Below are 19,424 nucleotides of genomic sequence, written 5' to 3' on the forward strand. Positions count from 1 at the left end.
GAAACTCTTGCTCATGGCAAAGCAAGGCAATGAGAAGCAAGATCAGATAGTTCTTTCTTGGCTAAGACCATCATGGTGTTTTCTGCTTTTTAGTTTGATTGTTCAACCACTACAGCCAAGATCCCCTGTATAAATCCTTATTGATACAACTGCTTAGCAAATGTATCACAGTTTCAAAACTCTGATTTCAGACTGAAAGAGCTTTTATGTATTTTTTATCACCTATTGCTCACGGACCATCAGTCCTCCTGTAACTTGACTATCCTAATCATTCCCCAAGAGTTAGAGCTATGCTGGGTGATTATCATCCAGATAGAAAATGTTTAATTTGTTTTGTTGTCATCCAGATAGACATTGTTTAATTTGTTTTGTTGTGCCAAACATTACTCTTTCCATGGATAACATGGACTTTCCAATGCTGGACTTTTAAGACACATGTTCTTTTATGGATGTAGTGATATCTGCTACAATACTATATGATGCTTGCCATAGTCTGTATGACCATGTTTTCAGAAAGTTCTAAACCCTGACCACCACCGAATAGGATATCTTCTGATGGTATGGCAGACCCCACCAGCTTCTCCTCTCAGTGGACTTGAAAGCACCAACCTCTTCACGTACACCTACCCAAATAGCACCATAAATTCAGAAGTGGAAGGCATTTGCTTCCTGGTCTATGTTCTAAGGTTTGGACCCTTTACAGAGTCCTTTTCCAAGAATACTAGATTATTTGATTCTGTTATAACAGTCACCCATGAAGGTCCACATACCTGCAAAATCTATTTTTACCAACTTTTCTAAGGATATCAAAATGGTTGTTTCACTATACTGCTTTTTATGACAATATTATAAACTTCTTCAAGGTAATATAGGAGCAAATTCCACTATGTAGCTTATTTCAGAAATATTTTGCACAAAACAATTTAAAATATGTTGCAGGGTCTGTGTTGCGCACCTTCATCAATTGGCTGCAAACTCTAGAGGAAGAATAGGTTTTTGCAAAGCTATGTTACAGGGAATACTATAACTGCCCATGTTTAAGTATGATAATACTGCTTAAAAATCTAACCAAATGACCTGCTGCTATAGTGACCATTCTGAAGAAGATTTGCCAGAACAGTACATCTTTAATGGCAGGTCACTCTAGCAGTAAAGTTACCATTTCTCTTTCCCATTAATAATTGTACACATTTACATACTTCTTAACTGGCAGACATTAAAATGGGTACAAACGATCTCAATAAGTTGATACAGCTAGCCAAAAATCTGGACACCTAATTTACATAAAATCTGAATGCCAAACAGCATGTAACTCTCCCCACTTTCATTAGTACTGTATGAGTCTCCTCTTAGATACAAGTTTAAAAAAATGAGAGTGCAAAAATTACATGAAAATATAAGCTTATTATCAGACACTGTAAAATCTGTAGTCTGAAATTTTATTTTTAACTTTTACTGAATTTTAATTTGCTTGTTTATGTATTTATGTATGTATGTATGTATCTATTTATTTATTTTACATTTGTTGACTATGATAGTCTGACTGAGCAAAGTCCATTTTCAGTGGAGGCGTGAGGAGAAAAGCTCCAGAAATGGGTGAAGTACAAATTATACTTGAAAACATTTATAGTAATCAATGTTTTAATTAAACATGATCCAAATAATACATTAGTAAGATAAAATATGACAAATTATAGGAAAAAGATTATATAATGAATAGATTAATGAAATAGGAGAGATAGAGTAGGGGAAATATAAGAGGAGAAGATGATAGCATAGGAAAGTGTAGATTGGGAATGGTTTAGAAATAAACCATAAGTAAGCAAGGGAATGTGGTAACATAGAGATAGTGCTCAACATGTGTGTATGTCAGGGGCTGGATCATATATTTTAAGGGAGTTTTTTTTTTCTCAAGTGCTTTGCCATATACAGGGGCATGGCCATATAGTTTGAAGATATATTTATAACATGTTGGTAAATTTCTTTTGATTAGTTACATTTCTGAAGTCAGGTGGAATAGAGTCCCAAGTCTGGTATCATCAATAGTGTAAGAAGAGTCTCTGTATCAGTTGTTTGATGTACTAATTTTGCAGAAGATTCTGAATTTAAGTATAAATGTTTCACCTGGAGGTATATTTGGATACTAAGTGATTTAGGATAGGCAGATAACTGGATATTTCGATTATAATGTATTTTATGTGTATTTTTAGTTGGTTTAAAGTGATTAAGTTTTGCAGTTCTTGCCAGTTAATAGTTCTGAGTGCATCAGTGATAGGTTCAGTTAGAAACTTTAGCCGTAAGATAGGCAACATTTGTATAGAAAGTTCCCTATTTGTGACATTGTGTTTTAGAGATGATAGAATAGAAGAAAAGTAGAGTCGTGAGAGAAGAGGATGTGCTTGAGTTGTACTAAGCTGAGCAGTCATAGTTAAACAAGACTTGGGTTTGTATAACATGCCCAACCTCTTGTTTAGTTGTAGAAGTAACACAGGCTATGTGTTTAGCAAAGGATCATTTTTTGTCTGGATGACTTGCTCAGTTGTAGTGTTGCATTTAGAAATGACAGAGATTTTACCTGGATCAAATAGTAGAAACTTATTTTTTTAGCCTTTTATAAAAGTTAAGATGTTTGGAGCCACTCTTCAGTCATGTGGAAATTGTTCTGGAGATTGTGTTGGAGCTTGTTTAGTGAATTCTCTGAGCAGATTAATGCAGACTCATCAGCATATTGGACTAGTGATATATTAAGAATGATGGTATGTACTTTAATAATAAATATGAAGATTAAAATGGGTCCTAGGATAGATCTTTATGGGACACCAATACTGACAGGGAGAAAGTGTGAGAGTGCATGTGACCATCGGATAGCTTTGGTATGATTAGTGAGATAGCTGTTAAACCAAGTTATATTGTTGGAACTAAGGTTAATTTCAACTAATTGATGGAGAAGACACTGATGGGATACAGAGTCAAAGGCCTTGGGGAGGTCTAAGAACACAGCAGCTGTGAGTAGACCACAGATTTTACTTTGATAGATGTTAAGAAAGACCAACAGCACAGTTTTTGTACTGTATCCTGAGGAAAGCCACGTTAACTGAGAGACAGTAAGTTATTTGTGGTTAGGTAGAACAGTAATTATTTTTGAACACATGTTCCTAGTATTTTGAATAATAAGCTTTTTTCAAATTTATTTTTTTTTTCAATATGGAGCTAGTATTATTTACTTGTTTTAGAAGAATAGCATTCAAAATCTATATTCCTTGTAGTTATCAAAGAGCTCAAAGAATAACAAAATACTTCTAGCAATGCTGGCAATATATGAGTACCATGTGCTCTTATGAAGGGTCTATAGAACATAGGTATGTAAACCACAAATTGTTTTCATGGGTATACCAGACCTCTGGTGTAATTCTGGTGAGTATAATCCAAATATTTAAGATTTCCTGTTACACTGATTGGTCCTTGAAGATCTAATGTTATTTTAAGTATTCTTACATACTGTGTACATAGAAATAGGGCAGTATGCTATGGAACAGACTTCCCATACATATCAAGCAGAGCACCTCAGTGGCTCTCTTCAAGAGAAATCTTGATAAGTGGATGGGAAATAGAAAATTCACCTAGGGATCACTCTGATGGCTCTACTCAACAGAGGCACTGGGAACTAAGGTTGGGTGGCATGATGCCAGGGTAATCCTATGGGCTAGGCTTGTAAAAGCTCCAGGGCCATTAGCCTAGTACACACTTATGAACCTATGAACCTATAGGTTCATACGTTCATAGGTAGGTACTAGGCTATCAGTCCTTGGGCCTATATAAGCCTAGCCAAAAAAGTTCCCCGGCTTTCACCTCCCCCAAGAAAGTTATTTTCCTGTGCCCCTGTCTAGCAAGAGGCACAGAAGTGATCCCCAGGGTGAATTTCCTATTTCCCATTCAGTTGTCGAGATTTTTCTTAAAGAGAGCTAATGAGGAGCTTTGCTTGACATGAATGGGTAGTCTGTTCCAGAGCATGGGAAGTCTCTGGGACAGGAATGTATCCCTCCAGCATGTTCTGTTTATTGTGTTGGTAAGGTTTACGTCCCTGGAGCATGTGGCTTGGAGGGATTGGGGTTTCTTTAAGTGTAGCATGTCCAACAGATCTGGAGTTGACATGGCTTTGTATGTTAGGCAGAGGTCACCTCTGAGAAGTCAATAACTGATGAAGTAGAGCTGGAGTTTTTTTTAGACGGTCTGCATATGGCACCTGTTTGAGGCTGGTAATCCTCTTAGTGAGGTATTTCTGTGGCCTTTCTAGTTGTTGTAGATGTCTTGCAAGGTACATGCCAAACGGGGCATAGTACTCTATAATGGGTCTGATGAGGGATGAGTAGAGAGGAACAATGCCCTTTTTTATTCAGGAGGTGAACCCCTTTGTGATGAGATGTGCCATGTAGAAGGATTTCCTGACTACTGTGGTGATGTGATTATCAAAGGAGAAACTACTGTCCACCTGTGTCCCAAGGTCTGTTATCACACTTTCAGTGTTTAGTAGGCAACCGCCTATGTGGTAGTTCATGGCTACAGTGTTTTTCCCAAAGGTGATGACAATGCACTTCTTGGCATTGAGCTTGAGACCATGACTTTGACACCAAGCATCAGTCTCAGTGAGGCCTCTTTGTAAAATGTCCTCATCATTAGGCAATTCTGTTTTGGCTCCTAGTTTGCAGTCATCTGCGAACTTCATTAGCCAATTACCTACTGTGTTAGCCTGGACTTCTGAGAAATAGATGCTAAATAGGAGAGGACCCTGGACTGAACCCTGTGGTACTCCACTTGTCAATGGTCTGAAGTCTAATTTGTAGTCAGCTACTTTCACTGTGTGGGTTCTGTCAGTGAGCCAGTTGGCCACCCATCTTGTGACATAGGGATTTATGCCTAGTTTAGTGAGTTTATCTATAATTCCAGAGTGGGGGGTGGTGTCAAAAGCCTTGGCAAGGTCAAGATAGGTTGTGTGCACCACCTTACCCTCGTCCACGGCTCTGGTGACTGCTTCAAAGAAGCCAATCAGGTTTAGGAGACATGATTTACCTTTTACAAACCCAAACTGAGTGGGGTTAAGAGTTTGTAGTTTACCTATGTCTTTGTTTATAAGTTCCAAGATGATACATTCCATGACCTTGCAGACCAGGCTCATCAGGCTAATGGGACTGTAGTCCCCCTTTGTGGAGTGGGATAACTGTCACTGTGTGCCATTCACTAGGCACAAAGCCTGAAGTGAGGCTATGATTGAACATAGTACTTAGGTGGGGTGCCAGTTTGTTCTGTAGTTCATGCACAATGCAGCCTGGGATGTTGTCTGGTCCCATGGATGCTGTGTTCTTGGCTTTGCAGAATGCAACCTTCACTTCTGCAGCCATGGTTACAGGGGCTTTGCATTCTTCCGGTATTGAGATGGACATTTTGGAGGGTGAAGGGGGGGGGTAAAGTTTGCACTGAACCTATCTGCCAGGATGCTGGCAATATCAGTTGGTTCTGTATATCTAGTGCCATTGTGCTGTAGCTCAGAGCAGATCTGAGTGTTGCAATTGAGATTCTTGACATAGCTGTAGAATGCTTTGTGGTTGTATTTATAATCAGTGGTGGTTTTATTTTCATAACTAGCTTTGGAGGATTTTATGAGGGATCTCAGCTTCTTACTTAGGTTGATCAGGGAGCTGCTGCAATCATGGGATTTTACTCTTTTTTGCAATAGCTTCTTCCTTCTGTTGTAGAATTTGTATGGCAGGAGACCACGAGGTTGGCTTCCCTTTTTGGAGGATAGCATCTTGGTTCTGTTGGGGATGGCACAATCCATGCACTCATGTATGTGCTTATACAGTGCATTTGTATAGGATTCAGCAGTTGTACCTCTATTTTTCATCTGTATGGGTGACGTGAAGTTTGGCACTTCTGTCTTAAGATGCATGAAGTTGGCTTTGGAGAAGTTTTTTATGGTGGTTTCCTTAATGGGGTTGGGAGCGGGATATGGATGTCTAGGGTGATTAGCTTGTGGTTGGATCTGACCAGTGAGGAGTTGACCTCTGGCGTGGAATATCAGTTACCCATATTGGTAATGACCAGGTCCAGGATATTGCTGCCCCTGGTGGGGGTGTGGACAAGCTGATCCAGGGCATTGCAATTTATGAATTCCAGTAAATGTTGAGCAAATGAGTTATGTTACATATGCACTGCCCTACTCTTCCTGATGCAGGTGGCACTACCTCACATCATCATACCACCCAACATATGTGTAGGGCTATCACACAGTCAATGGTAAATTTCTTCAGGGCCTCAGAAGAAATGTACCACATGCCATGATGAGAGCTTATGCTGCAGACATCATTCACATTTAGGTACCACCACTAGGGATGGCAGTGGTGAATTGAATCATTTATCAGGCGTGACCACACCTGTTCAGGAAGCCAGGACACAGTGCTAGTGCAACTGCTTTGGCTGTTTTCTTGCAGACTCACACATGGTATACTTCATTTTGCTCATGCCACCTCAAACACACACGTATATAAATCAATAACACTGACTTTTTTACATCTGTTGCTACTGGCCCTGACAATGCATAATTGCTAATAACCTGATTTCTCACTCACTCACATACACTTCTTTGGTATCAAGTCTTCCCTCCTGTTACTCCCCGCCCCACACACTCACACACACACCCCTATCCTGTGCAAATGATGAATGTACCTTGCCCTTTGCATATTTCTTCAGGGTTGCCAGTGGCTGATGTACAGAATAAACAGCTAATGCAGGCTGAGTCAGATGTTTTTTTTATTTAAAAGTGTTATACTGAATTTCACTATTTGGTTATTCTGCTCAAGTTCAACTGAGTGTCATTTAGTTTGTGCTTGTAATTGCAGTCATAGTAGTATTAGTAACAATGCAGTCCTATTAATTCTAAATTACTGCTGCACATCACCTTGTGCAGATGACACTGCACTGGTCACTGTCAGGGGGCTTAACTTGGTCAACCTTTATTTACAACGTACAGTATTAAGCAGGCTAAGCATATGGGTTTGGTCAGTACATATTTGTTTTTTTACTCTGTTGGTTGGCATATTCCTAATTTGTGTATTGTGTAATTATGATATATTTTCTATTTCTTTCTTTATTAATTTAGCCTTTATTTATTTATCCTTTGCTGACTGGGTTATATTTGTGTTGCATATATTACTCATAAGTTGCTGCTTACTTTCCTGTACAGCTGAGCCATGTTTCTTTGCAGTGAATTACAATAGTTGCATATGAGAGTAATCATTTATCTCTTCTTTACATCTTCATCGCTTAACTTGATTAATGCTGCTTATACAAATATTATCTCTTCTGGGGTTGAATCTCTCTAATGCCCCAGAATACAGCTATTGCATGAATAAATAAAAAGTGTTAATCTTGCATGCGTCACTGTTACTGTTTGTATGTACTTAGCTTCTTAAGTTTTTACTTAAGTGGTGAGTGTGTGCACTATTCTTTGCCTCTTAGCCAGGTCCATAACATATTGTACATGTCCCCATCTGCCAGGATCATACCCTGCTATTTTTTCTTCATCAGAATCCTCATCTGTGTCTGCTAGCCCTGCTGGACCTGCCTGTGATGTTGGGAATTTGACTTGGTGCATGGCCTTGTTTTTCCTGTTACAATTGTTTCCCAACAATGATATTATGCAACAGGGCACCTCTAGTTGTAGTTAGACATTGGAAACATCACTTGAGCAAGCCAAAAACACCGTCTATAACATTTTCTGTTTGAACGTGTGCGTCATTTTAATCTTGTTCTGTGAGGTTGTGTGGATTTTTCATTGGTGTCATGAGCTAATGTTCCAGTGCATAACCTGCATCCATCACTAGATGCCCTTGTGGAAAGTCATCCTCATAAAACCCTTGATACAGGTCACAGGTGTGCTATGTGGGAGTCATGGAAACTGCCAAGTTACCTGTGCACATATTACAGAGGATCCTTTGGGCATTACAGACCACCTGACAGTCGGCAGAGTGAAATCCTTTTCTGTTGATGTACCTCCTTCCCTGTTCACCAGGTTGGGCTTTTATTTCTATGTGTTTGCAGTCTGTGGTCCCCCAGAACCTCAGAGAAATGATCTATGGAATAAATGTGTCTAATCTGGGATATGTGGAAACCAGATAAACTCCCTTGCATGATGTAGTATCGCGGTGAGAAAATAGGGTAATATTTTTGAGGCTAAGGTTTGTGACACCCTTAGTATGTCCCCTGTGGGTCTCTGACAAGTGCCTGTAGCTAGAATATGCAATGCTATACATACCTTGGTTTCCACTGGGTGGGTTCTTCACAATTTCCCTTGGGCCTCAGATGAGAGTGGCAGATGTTGACTGTTTACTCTAAGGTATCCCTGTCCACCTTGTAGTTCTCTATTTCTTTTTTATTTCCCCAAGTCTTTTGGGTTTCTAAGACTGTTACAGGAATGGACCCCATTCCTAAGTCAAAGTATGATTAAGGTTCATGAAATCAGTATTGTTTCAATGTTTAATGTTAGCCAGAAGTGCTCTTTGCAGCACCTGTAATGTGCCCAGTAATGGCTCCTAATGCTCTATAGTATGATGAAGTGCATGACAGGCCAAACATGGTCTAAACACTCTTCTCCTTCTAGTCTAAGATCTGTCTGCAAAAGCAGTGGCCCCCTGCATTACAGCCTGCTGCACATACAGATTAGTGATAGCAGCAGCAACCCCTAATATTATTGGAATTGATGAGTTTAGACCATACACAGAGCTCTACAGCACTCAGGTTTGAACATAAATGCAATACTGGCTTTTAAAAGTTGGTCTGCACTAAAGAGTGACCAGGATGATAAACTGGATGGCTATCACACCCTCCAACACTTCTTCATTCAGGGCAGTTGCCCTTTCGCCCTGCCATTGCTATGCTACTGTAACAACCTCTTTGGATAAGTCAGATTTTGCAAGCTATTAACAACCAGCACAGATAAATCAAATTTTGCTTGCTGTGAACTGTTAAAATTTTGACCTGGCAAAAATCCTGTCTGTGTAATTCAAATATTGCAATATGTCTACTTCAAAAATTCTCTTCCCTTGTCTTGACAAGTGGACTCCACCTTGTCCATACATGTGTGCCCCCAAATTAGGTTTGGATACTCTATACATTTCCACTTTTTAAAGTGGCAAATTTTTTCATGTAGTTATTTGCCCCATTTTTGTATTCATGCTGACTTGACTCTCTTTTCAATATATGATTTCTGAGAAATATGTCCTAACACCTGTACAAGCTATGCTATCTAAGAGGGCAGTGAGTTCCTTAGAAATAGTCAATGAGTCCTTGAAGATGAGATAATTTATACTAACATAAATAAAATCAGTTCCATACTTCCTTACATTAAGGCATTCAAGAGTCTACTCACATTCTGTATTTTTATTCTGGCAAGCATAACACTAATCAAAGTTCATTATCCTCTCTGTACATTATCAGTCCTCAAATAATTGAATCTCCAGTGACTATTTTATCATTTCTAACTAGATGTGAAGAATCTGCCACTTCTAATTCGGTAACGTCTGCACTATCAATTGTTAGAAAAGAATAATCATCATCATTAGTCGTGTTAATCTCACTGTTGTCACCACTGCTATTACTTGCAAGCAAACAATTCTCATCTACTTGTCTTTGTACTTCCAGTCTGAGCCATGTTCAGTTTTTCTCCTCTTCTTTCTTCCAGTAATATTTTTAATCCTTTCAAGTTCAGCTTAGATTTTTTTTTCTCTTAGCCTGCCTCTCCATCTTTTTTCGACCTTCTTTGATGGAAAAATGATATCATAGGATCATAGGAGGTTCCTAGGCTATTGGCCCTGAGGCCTTTATAAGCCTAGCCAAGAGTTTAGCTCATGTTTAGACAAGTCAGCACCCGACTCCCCTGTCCAGCAGGGACACAGGTGGAATTCCTGGGGTGTATTTTCTGTTTCCCATCCAGTTATCCAGGTTGGGCTTAAAAAGGGATAATGAGGTACTCTGCTTAACGTGGAGACAGAGTCTATTCCACAGATGGGTGAGTCTCTGGGACAGACACTTGTCCTGCCAACAATCCCTATTGATATCATGGACCAGGTTGAGGTAACACATATGGTTTATTCGAGTGAAGCTTGACTTGCGGATATGCAGCAGTCCCATCAAGGCGGAGTCTGAGATTACTTTGTATGCCAGACAGAGGACACCTCTTAGAGTCTGTATAAAACTGAGTAGAGAGACAGGGCTTTTAGCCTATCTGTGTAGGTTAGATGTTTGAGGCCCTGGATTCTCCTGGTGAGAAACATCTGTAGTCTCTCCAGATGCTGCATGTGCTTTGTGAGGTACATGCTGAAAGAGGCACTGTACTCAATAATTGGCCTTATAAGGGAAGAAAACAGGGATATTATGACCTCTTTGTTCCTGGATGAGATACCCTTACTTATGAGGAGGGCCATGTAGAAAGCTTTCCGTACCATGGAAGCAACATGGTGGTCAAAAGTCAGATTGCTATCAACCTGGGTGCCCAAGTCCTTCACTACTGATTTTGTACTTAGGACATTGTTAATAATGTGATAATATGTGGGGATGTCACTCTCCCCAAAGGGGATTATGATGCATTTTTTGGCATTCAGCTTGAGGTCATGTTTCTGGCACCAGTCATTTGTTTGGGTGAGACCCTCTTGGAGGATGTCCACATCATTTTGGGAGTTGATAGCCATGCCCAGCTTGCAGTCATCTGCAAACGTGGTCAGTCATAGCCCACTTGTTTTGGCCTGCACCTCAGAGAAGTATATCACAAATAACAGAGGCCCCAAGACTGATCCCTGGGGTATGCCACTCATTACCGGTCTACTGCTTGAGGTGGCTTCCTCTATTTTGATCAGGTGGGTTCTATCAGTGAGCAAGTTTTGCTACCCATCTGGTAACATATGGATTGCCTAGTTGAGAGACTTTATCTATTACGCCCAAGTGGGGAATAGTGTAAAAGGCTATGGCCAGGTCAAGGTAGGTGGTGTGCACCATCTTTCCCTCATCCATGGCTTTGGCGACTCTCTCAAAGAAGTCGACCAGATTTAACAGACATTACCTCCCTTTGACAAAGCCAAACTGTGTGGGTCAAGTGTGTGGAGGTTGCCAGTGTCCCTCTTAATGAGATCCATAATAATCCATTCCACGGCCTTGCAGATCAGGCTAGTTAGGTTGATGGGTCTATAATTTTCCAGATTGGTGGATGCTCCACCTTTGTGTAAAGGGATAACAGTGGCTGCCCTCCACTTGGCTGGGACAAAGCTGGTACTCAGCTTTGGTTGAATAGGGTGCCTAATGGTGCTGGAAGTTCATGCCTGAGTTCATGTAGGATGCAGCCTGGGATGTTATCAGGTCCCATGGAGGCTGTATTTTTTTGCCTTTGAGAGGGCAATGATGACCTGCTCACTAGAGATAAGGGGTGGGAGGCAGGTACTTGGAATGTCCTGATTTACTGATGAGGGGACAGAAGGGAAAAGTTTTTTGCTGAATCTGTCAGCCAGTAGATTGGCTACATCTACAGTATTTGTGTATGTGGTGTCCTTGACCACCAGTCCTGAACAGATGTGGGTGCTTCCTTTGAGATTGCGGACATATGTGAAGAAGACCTTATGACGGTCTCTAGTAGATGTGGCCAATTTGGACTCAAAGTTGGCTTTAGAGGATTTCACTAGTAACTCAAAGTTGGCTTTAGAGGATCATTTTATGTAGACTAACTGTTTTGTGATTTAATGTTGTTATAATTCTGTGTAATCTGTGTTACATAGCAAAAGTTTGTCCTTTTTAGCATATATTATCTTTGCATTATAAATATATCATCAGTCTATTTTTCTTGCTGTTTATTTGTTGTGAACTTTCTTTCTTTCCTTTATTTTTTTATTTTTATTTTACATTTGTTGACTGGGCTAGTCTAGCTGGATATATGTCCATTTTTAGTAGAGGCCCGGGGAGAAAAGCTCCAAGGGTAAGATTACAAGTATAAAACAAACATAAACAATGGTAATGCAAGTTTTCCAAACAAAGCGACTAAGTAGGCAACAATAATTTCAACATAGCAAACCAAATATAATGTATGTATAAGGAAAAAAAGTTTTTTTTTTTTTTTTTTTTTTTTACATTAGTCAAAAAGTATTCATATAGGGGGCGTGGCCAAGGATGATCACAGGATAGCAGCAGATTTCTTCAGCTCCACCAATTTCATTACACTGACAGGAATTAATTACTTAAAAAAATAATTTTTGAAGTAATTTTCTTTCTAAATATGTTTGTTTTATATAGTTCTTGAACTATATCTAAAAAAGAAAGGAAATCTTAACAATATTCCTGTCAGAAATCACTTTGGAAATTTTCCTGTCAGTTTATCAGTCTGAAATGAGTTCCAGTAAGACAAATTGTCAAGACTCCAGCATCAAGAAAGAACTTCAGTCTCTGATAATTATAATCCAGCAACTTACTGCTAAGATGGATAAAATGGATACTAAAATAGACACCTTCATAGAAAAACTACAAAACAAATAGACTTGTTACATATAGACCTGCAACAACAGAAGATCCAGATGACAGGCATAGAAGAAGCTGTGAATGACATGGAAAATAGAATCCAAGAAGAGGAAATCAACATTGAGTTTCTGCTGAAACAAAATACACATTTACAAACAAAGCTGGATGACCTGGAAAATAGATCTAGGCGCAATAACATTAGGATTTTTGGACTGCCAGAAAATATTGAAGGTAACAATATTACTTCTTTTTAACAACATGGCTCCCTAAAACTTTAGACTTACCAGAAGCATTCTCTTTTGGTATCGAAAGAGCATATAGATCTATAGCTAATACTAACTCTAACAAAAAATATCCTAGATCAGTTATAGTTAGATTTCTATCATCTTTTGATAAAGAGATGGTTCTTAAATCTGCTTGGGCTAAAGCTCCTGTTAAGATTAATGAGACAACTGTGTGTTTTGACAATGACTATTCTTCCATGGTAATAGCTAAAAGAAAAGTTTTTCTGCCACTAATAAGGGAGCTTAAAAGCACAGTTTAAAACATACCTTCTGTTTCCTGCCAAGCTTAAAATCTTCCTTCCTGATGGTCCTAAAATTTTCGATGACTTAGACTCTGCTTTACTGTTTATCAAAAAAAAATAAGATTTTGGATAAAATAGAGGAAATGGAATGGGCTAGTCCTTCATTAAAGAGACTGGCAATTGAAACTTCATGGAAGACTTCAGAGAAGAAGAAGAGACTAAAAAACAAATGATTTGTTCTATGTTTTTTTTTTCTCTCATCATTTTATTTCATTATTAATCTTTTTAAATATAGTTCCTGCATTTCCAAGAAGCCACAAATATTTTGAAAAAGATTTAATCAGTTATTCTCTGTGTGCAAAGAAATGTTTTGTTTCATAACCAGTCAAAATATCTGAAGATTTAATGGCAAGCTATGATTCAACTTGTTTCTCTTTCTGAAAAGGAGAAGTAAGGTCATTAATTTGATACATTTTTTTTCTTTATTTTTTTTTTTTCTTTTCTTCTTTTCTTTGTTTAAACAATGACATTCTATTTAGATTATGTAGTGGGTAAAGGGTGGGGGAGGGCAGGGAGAGAAGAGTAATGAAAATATGATTAATAGAATAATAACATATTTATTCCTTGTAAAAAGTTTATATGTTCTTCAAATGCTATTCCTAATTACACTTTCTTGATTATACTGCTTATGCTTGTTTGTAAATAATCTGTCATGCTTTAACTAATAATAATTAGAACTAAATAATAGTAAATAATATGTTTTATTTTTAACTCTATTAATATAAACAGTAAGTAATATTCCATTGTATATACTTCTTATAGCTTTCTCTTACATTTTTTTAATTTCTGCCTTACACCCTTTTATTTTCTACTCTCTTTTTCTTTTCTTTATTAATATATAGAAATGCTTTTGATCATATAGACACAGTAAATAATAAGATTTGCATAAAAATTGAGTTGGGACAAAAATATTGAGTTTTATTACTTATTAATAATTTTAGGCTTAATTTCATTTACATAGAGGCTGTAATAACCTGTAAAATACATTGTGAAGGTTTTGGTCATGTTTAGATGCATTTACACTGCTAAATGAATGTTTGTCACTAGTTTTTAATAAGTTTCCCGCCAAAATGTTAAGAGAGACAATCTGGGATGTGGGCTGTCTCATGCACAGTGTCCATGAGCTACTTCAAAAGCTTCAACTCTCAGAATTCTCACAGAGAAGCTGAAAGCAGTTAGTCTAACCTTTGACCTAGATATCACACTGACACATCACAGATTCAGGAATAACACTCTACCAGGAAATAGAAATGATGCAAATGCGACTATGTGAAGAAAATGAACTCTTTAACATCTAAATGTGAGTTATTTTATATAATTACTTAAATATCTATGTTATAATTCATAAAATATGTCAGTTATAATGAGTTTAAATGATACAGTTTCTTGTAGTAAGTAAATGTCTTATTTTAGAAGGCATAGAAAATGAAACATTTATTCAAGTGTTTTTGAAAATCTACTTAACAGCAGCTTAATAATCTGTGTTAAAAACTTATGTTCCAAACATATACATTACTATAACTCATTTAATTCATCTGATTGACAAGCATAAATAATTTTATAACTCTATTCTGGAAGAAATTGTCATGTGATATATTTTAAAGCAGTAGTATAGCATGGTTGTAAAATCTGGTTACTAAAATGTGTTTGCTGTGCATTATTTTGTATAAAGCAGACAGATTTATTGTAAGGACAGCAAGTAGGATAGTGCTCAGCAAGGACACAACTCAGTGAGATCATATATATATATATATATATATATATATATATATATGTGTGTGTGTGTGTGTGTGTGTGTGTGTGTGTGTGTGTGTGTGTGTGTGTGTATGTGTGTGTGTGTGTGTGTGTGTGTGTGTGTGTGTGTGTGTGTGTGTGTGTATGTGTGTGTGTGTGTATGTGTATGTGTGTGTGTGTGTGTATGTGTATGCATGTGTATATATATATATATATATATATATATATATATATATATATATATATATATATGTGTATGTGTGTGTGTGTATATGTATGTATATATATATATATATATATATATGTGTGTGTGTGTGTGTGTGTGTGTGTGTGTGTGTGTGTGTGTGTGTGTGTGTGTATGTGTATATATATGTATATATATATATATATATATATATATATATATATATATATATATATATGTGTGTGTGTATGTGTGTGTGTGTGTGTGTGTGTGTGTGTGTGTAGATATATATATATATATATATATGTGTGTGTGTGTGTGTGTGTGTGTGTGTGTGTGTGTGTGTGTGTGTGTGTGTGTGTATATGTATATAAGTGTTTCTGAGAATCTGCATAACTATGCAGTATGATTTATAACAATTTCTATGAATACAATATTTTATTCTATTGACAATAATGAGTTTGAGTAAATGCTCATATACAAGCAATTCAAGGTTTTTTTTGGAAGCTGTTAATTGCATTTACATGACAGAAAATAGATGCATCTTAATATATGTAATGTCTGAATTATATTAGCCAAAGTTTTTGTTAGAACTTATTTTTCTCTCCTCTTGATTTCTAACATCAGGATTATTTGAATGCTATTTGAATACAAGTGTTTTATATTACATAGATGTATATAGTAGTATGAACAGTTTTTTTTTAAAAAAAAGGTTTATTTTAGTTTATATGATGCTGTTTTACCAAATGTGTAGTCTTGTCTTGCTAGATAATTGAATTGAAAACTGTTAACCTCAGTTAAATATAACTAGTATTAAATTGATAATGTGGTAGCCGAGGTACTGCTGCTTAGGGTAGGGGGTTAACTTGAGTGGTAAATACTACTCTAAGTTGGAGTTTATAACTCCAGGCTGGATGCAAGGTTTAATCCTTACATTATTTTCACTTGTTCATTGTTATTTGTATATAGTTTTGACATCCACAATATATTTTGTACATTCATTGTCACTACAAACAAAATTGAATCCTATACAAAATCCCATAAGAGATTCAATAAATACAGCTATATTTAAAGGTACACCTAAAGGAGGAGATGTAACATTACTTATGTTGTTATTTGTTATTTTGATCATAAGATTCTTAAGTTTTAAAAATGCCAAATGACATCTTTAAAAGGAATTCCTTTAAACATTAATGGATTGAATAATCCATGTAAAAGGGCAAGCCTAATAAGATACATTAATTTACATAAGGCCAACTTAGTCTTCCTGCAAGAAACCCATCTCTTGAAAAAAGATATTGATAAACTACCACAAACAAATATAAAGTATTGGTTAGTTCAGAGCACACTCAGAAAAAAAGAGGAGTGGCTATTTTATGGAATAAAAGTATGCCCATTCCTAAAACCATTAAGTCTTATCAGGATGACAAAGGAATGTTTTGTATGGTTACAATACAAATTAATGGGAAGACTTACACTTTAATTAATGTATATTGGATACCTGGAATTGGTATTAATACAGTGAAACATCATCTTGATAAGATCATATCATTCTCTATAGGAGATATTATTTTAGCTGGTGACTTTAATTGTATACTACATGAAAGTGATACTACCACTATAGGAAAAAGAAGAATTACATCTAATGCAAAACATTTAAATGATTTTGCTAATTCTTATCATTTGAATGATATTAATAATCAGATAGATTCAAAATCATTACCATACACCTTTTTTCCTAACAGATACAAAACTTATTCAAAAATAGATAGGGTCTTTATTTCTAACCAGATGGTAACAGATTTAATTAATTCCAAAATCATTTCATGTCCTATATCTGATCATAATTCAATTGTTTTTGAATTCATGATAAAAAATTCTCATAATGTTCAGATCAAAAGGATACCAGCATACTTAACTCAACTAAAAGACTATAAAGAATATATACTTTCAGAAGTAAAACATTTTTTAGACATAAATAATACTCCTGAAGTCTCCATTGTTTATGTTTGGGATGCCTTAAAATCATATCTATATGGACAAAGTATCAGATGGTATAATAATAAAAGGAAATCTTGGGATAAGGAATTGTTAGATATTCAATGTAAATTAGACTCTTATAAACATAATAATAAAGAAAATATTATGGACAAGAAAGTTATTGAAGAAATAAACAAACTAAATGAGAAATACAAAGAAATTTTAACTCATAAAGTTAAAATAACTTTAGAGAAATACAAGTTTTTGTCTTATTCAATAAGCCCCAAATACTTACATAGACTTAAAAATAAAACAAAAAGGTTGAATAAACAAAACCATATCAAAGAAATATTTTCTCTAAGGTAAAAGAAGAATGTTTCTAGTATACCAGAAATACTAGATGAATTTAGAAATCACTTTCACAAAATTAACCATAATAACATTAACATGGAACCTAAAGATAAAATAAAGGAGTTTATAACCACAAACATGAATAAAAAGCTTAATAAACAACAGATTAAACTATTGGACAAGAGTATTTCATATACAGAAGTTATTACACAAATAAATAAGCTTAAATCAAACAAAGCACCGGGTAATGATGGTATTATACCAGAGATATATAAAATCCTTTCTAAAAGAACATATTCATTAATACATAAGGTTTTTATTTTGGCCCAAACTGAGTTAATAACCCCCCCATCTTGGCAATATACATTTATTTTGCCAATTTTAAAACCTAATAAAGATCCAAATAGATCTTCTTCATATCGGCCCATCTCATTACTTAATGTTGATTATAAAATGTTTATGAGTATTTTTGCTGATAGATTGAAGACAATCATTCCCGGCATTATAGATATAGATCAGACAGGCTTCATTGTAAATAGAAATACTTTTGATAATATTAGAAGAACTTTAACATTAATAGATTTTGCAAATAGGAAAAAAAAAGATTTAACACTTATTAGTCTTGATATAAGTTCAGCATTTGATTCAGTAAGTTGGGACTATCTGTTTACCTTAATGAAGTGCACAAACTTCTCAGATGCATTTGTAAATCTAATTGAGCATTTATACAAAGGAACGTTGGCTTATATTAAGGTAGGAACATATGTTTCACAAAAAATACCCATTCTTAAAGGTACAAAACAAGGATGTCCACTTTCTCCACTATTATTCACTTTAGTAACGGAGCCTTGGGCTAATTTGATCAGAAACAGTACTGACATAGAGGGTTTTGAAATAGATGAAAATACAACATCCAAAATTCAACTTTTGCAGATGATGTTCTAATTACATCAGCAGGATCTAATTCTTCTATGCAGTCTCTATTTGATAAAATGATGAATTTTAAAAGTATTTCTGGTTTAATATTCAATGAAGAAAAACTAAAATACTACCTATATATACACGAAAAATATTCTCATTAGTGATTTTACTAAATATGTACCCAATTCAGGTCAGATAACTTATTTAGGTATAATACTATCTAAAGATATTAAATCTATTATATATAATAATTATAATACCTGTTTTCTTAATATACAAAATCTTTTAATACCTGGAATAATATGTTTTTACTATGGAGGAGAGACTTACAATTATTAAAATGATAATATTCCCCAAGATTTTATACTTAATACAATCAATAATACTTCCACCTACAAAAATAATTATCAAGAATCTGAATACACTAATGTTAAATTTCCTATGGGCACCTAATAGACCTAGGATTGCATTAAAGAAACATACTAATAGCTGGTCTCAAGGGGGTATTTCTTTTCCAGACTTTAATTTATATACTATCTCTTCTATTGTAAAAGTTATTACTTTATTAATAGATCAGTCATATATCGCAAAATGGAAAGATTATTGGGAGCTAGTTAGTATGCACTTCATGAAAATCTCCTTAACACATAAAAATATGATTGTAAATAACTCCATGTTATGGTTACTAAAGGAATTTTGTACTTCACCTATTACACCTAAACATATGGTTTGTTACCCATTAAATATTATTATTAGCTATCGTAACTTTATATTCATGCACCCTAAGTATAGGGAATGGAATTTTATTGTATTCCCTATAATGTATACTCAGGGTATGCTTTTGTCATCTACTTCTGAAGGAACTCATTTGGCTATAGATAATGATCTAAAGTACTGGTATCAGTTGATATCTGATAATAAAGTTAAAAATCTAGATTTCTTAAAACAAGAATTTGATCTAAGAGAAACTTGCTGGTTAGAGGTTCAGACCTTTAGACAACATCTCATTAATAAAATAGATCTAATGTCTATAACAGTTAAAGAATCTATTCCAACACTGATTGATTACTTGATATTAAATTTACAACATAAAGTTTCTGATAAAGGTAAACTTTCATACAT

This window comes from Protopterus annectens, chromosome 17.part0, assembly GCF_019279795.1.
Source record: "Protopterus annectens isolate FY-2018-M chromosome 17.part0, PAN1.0, whole genome shotgun sequence".
NCBI classification, from domain to species: domain Eukaryota; kingdom Metazoa; phylum Chordata; order Ceratodontiformes; family Protopteridae; genus Protopterus; species Protopterus annectens.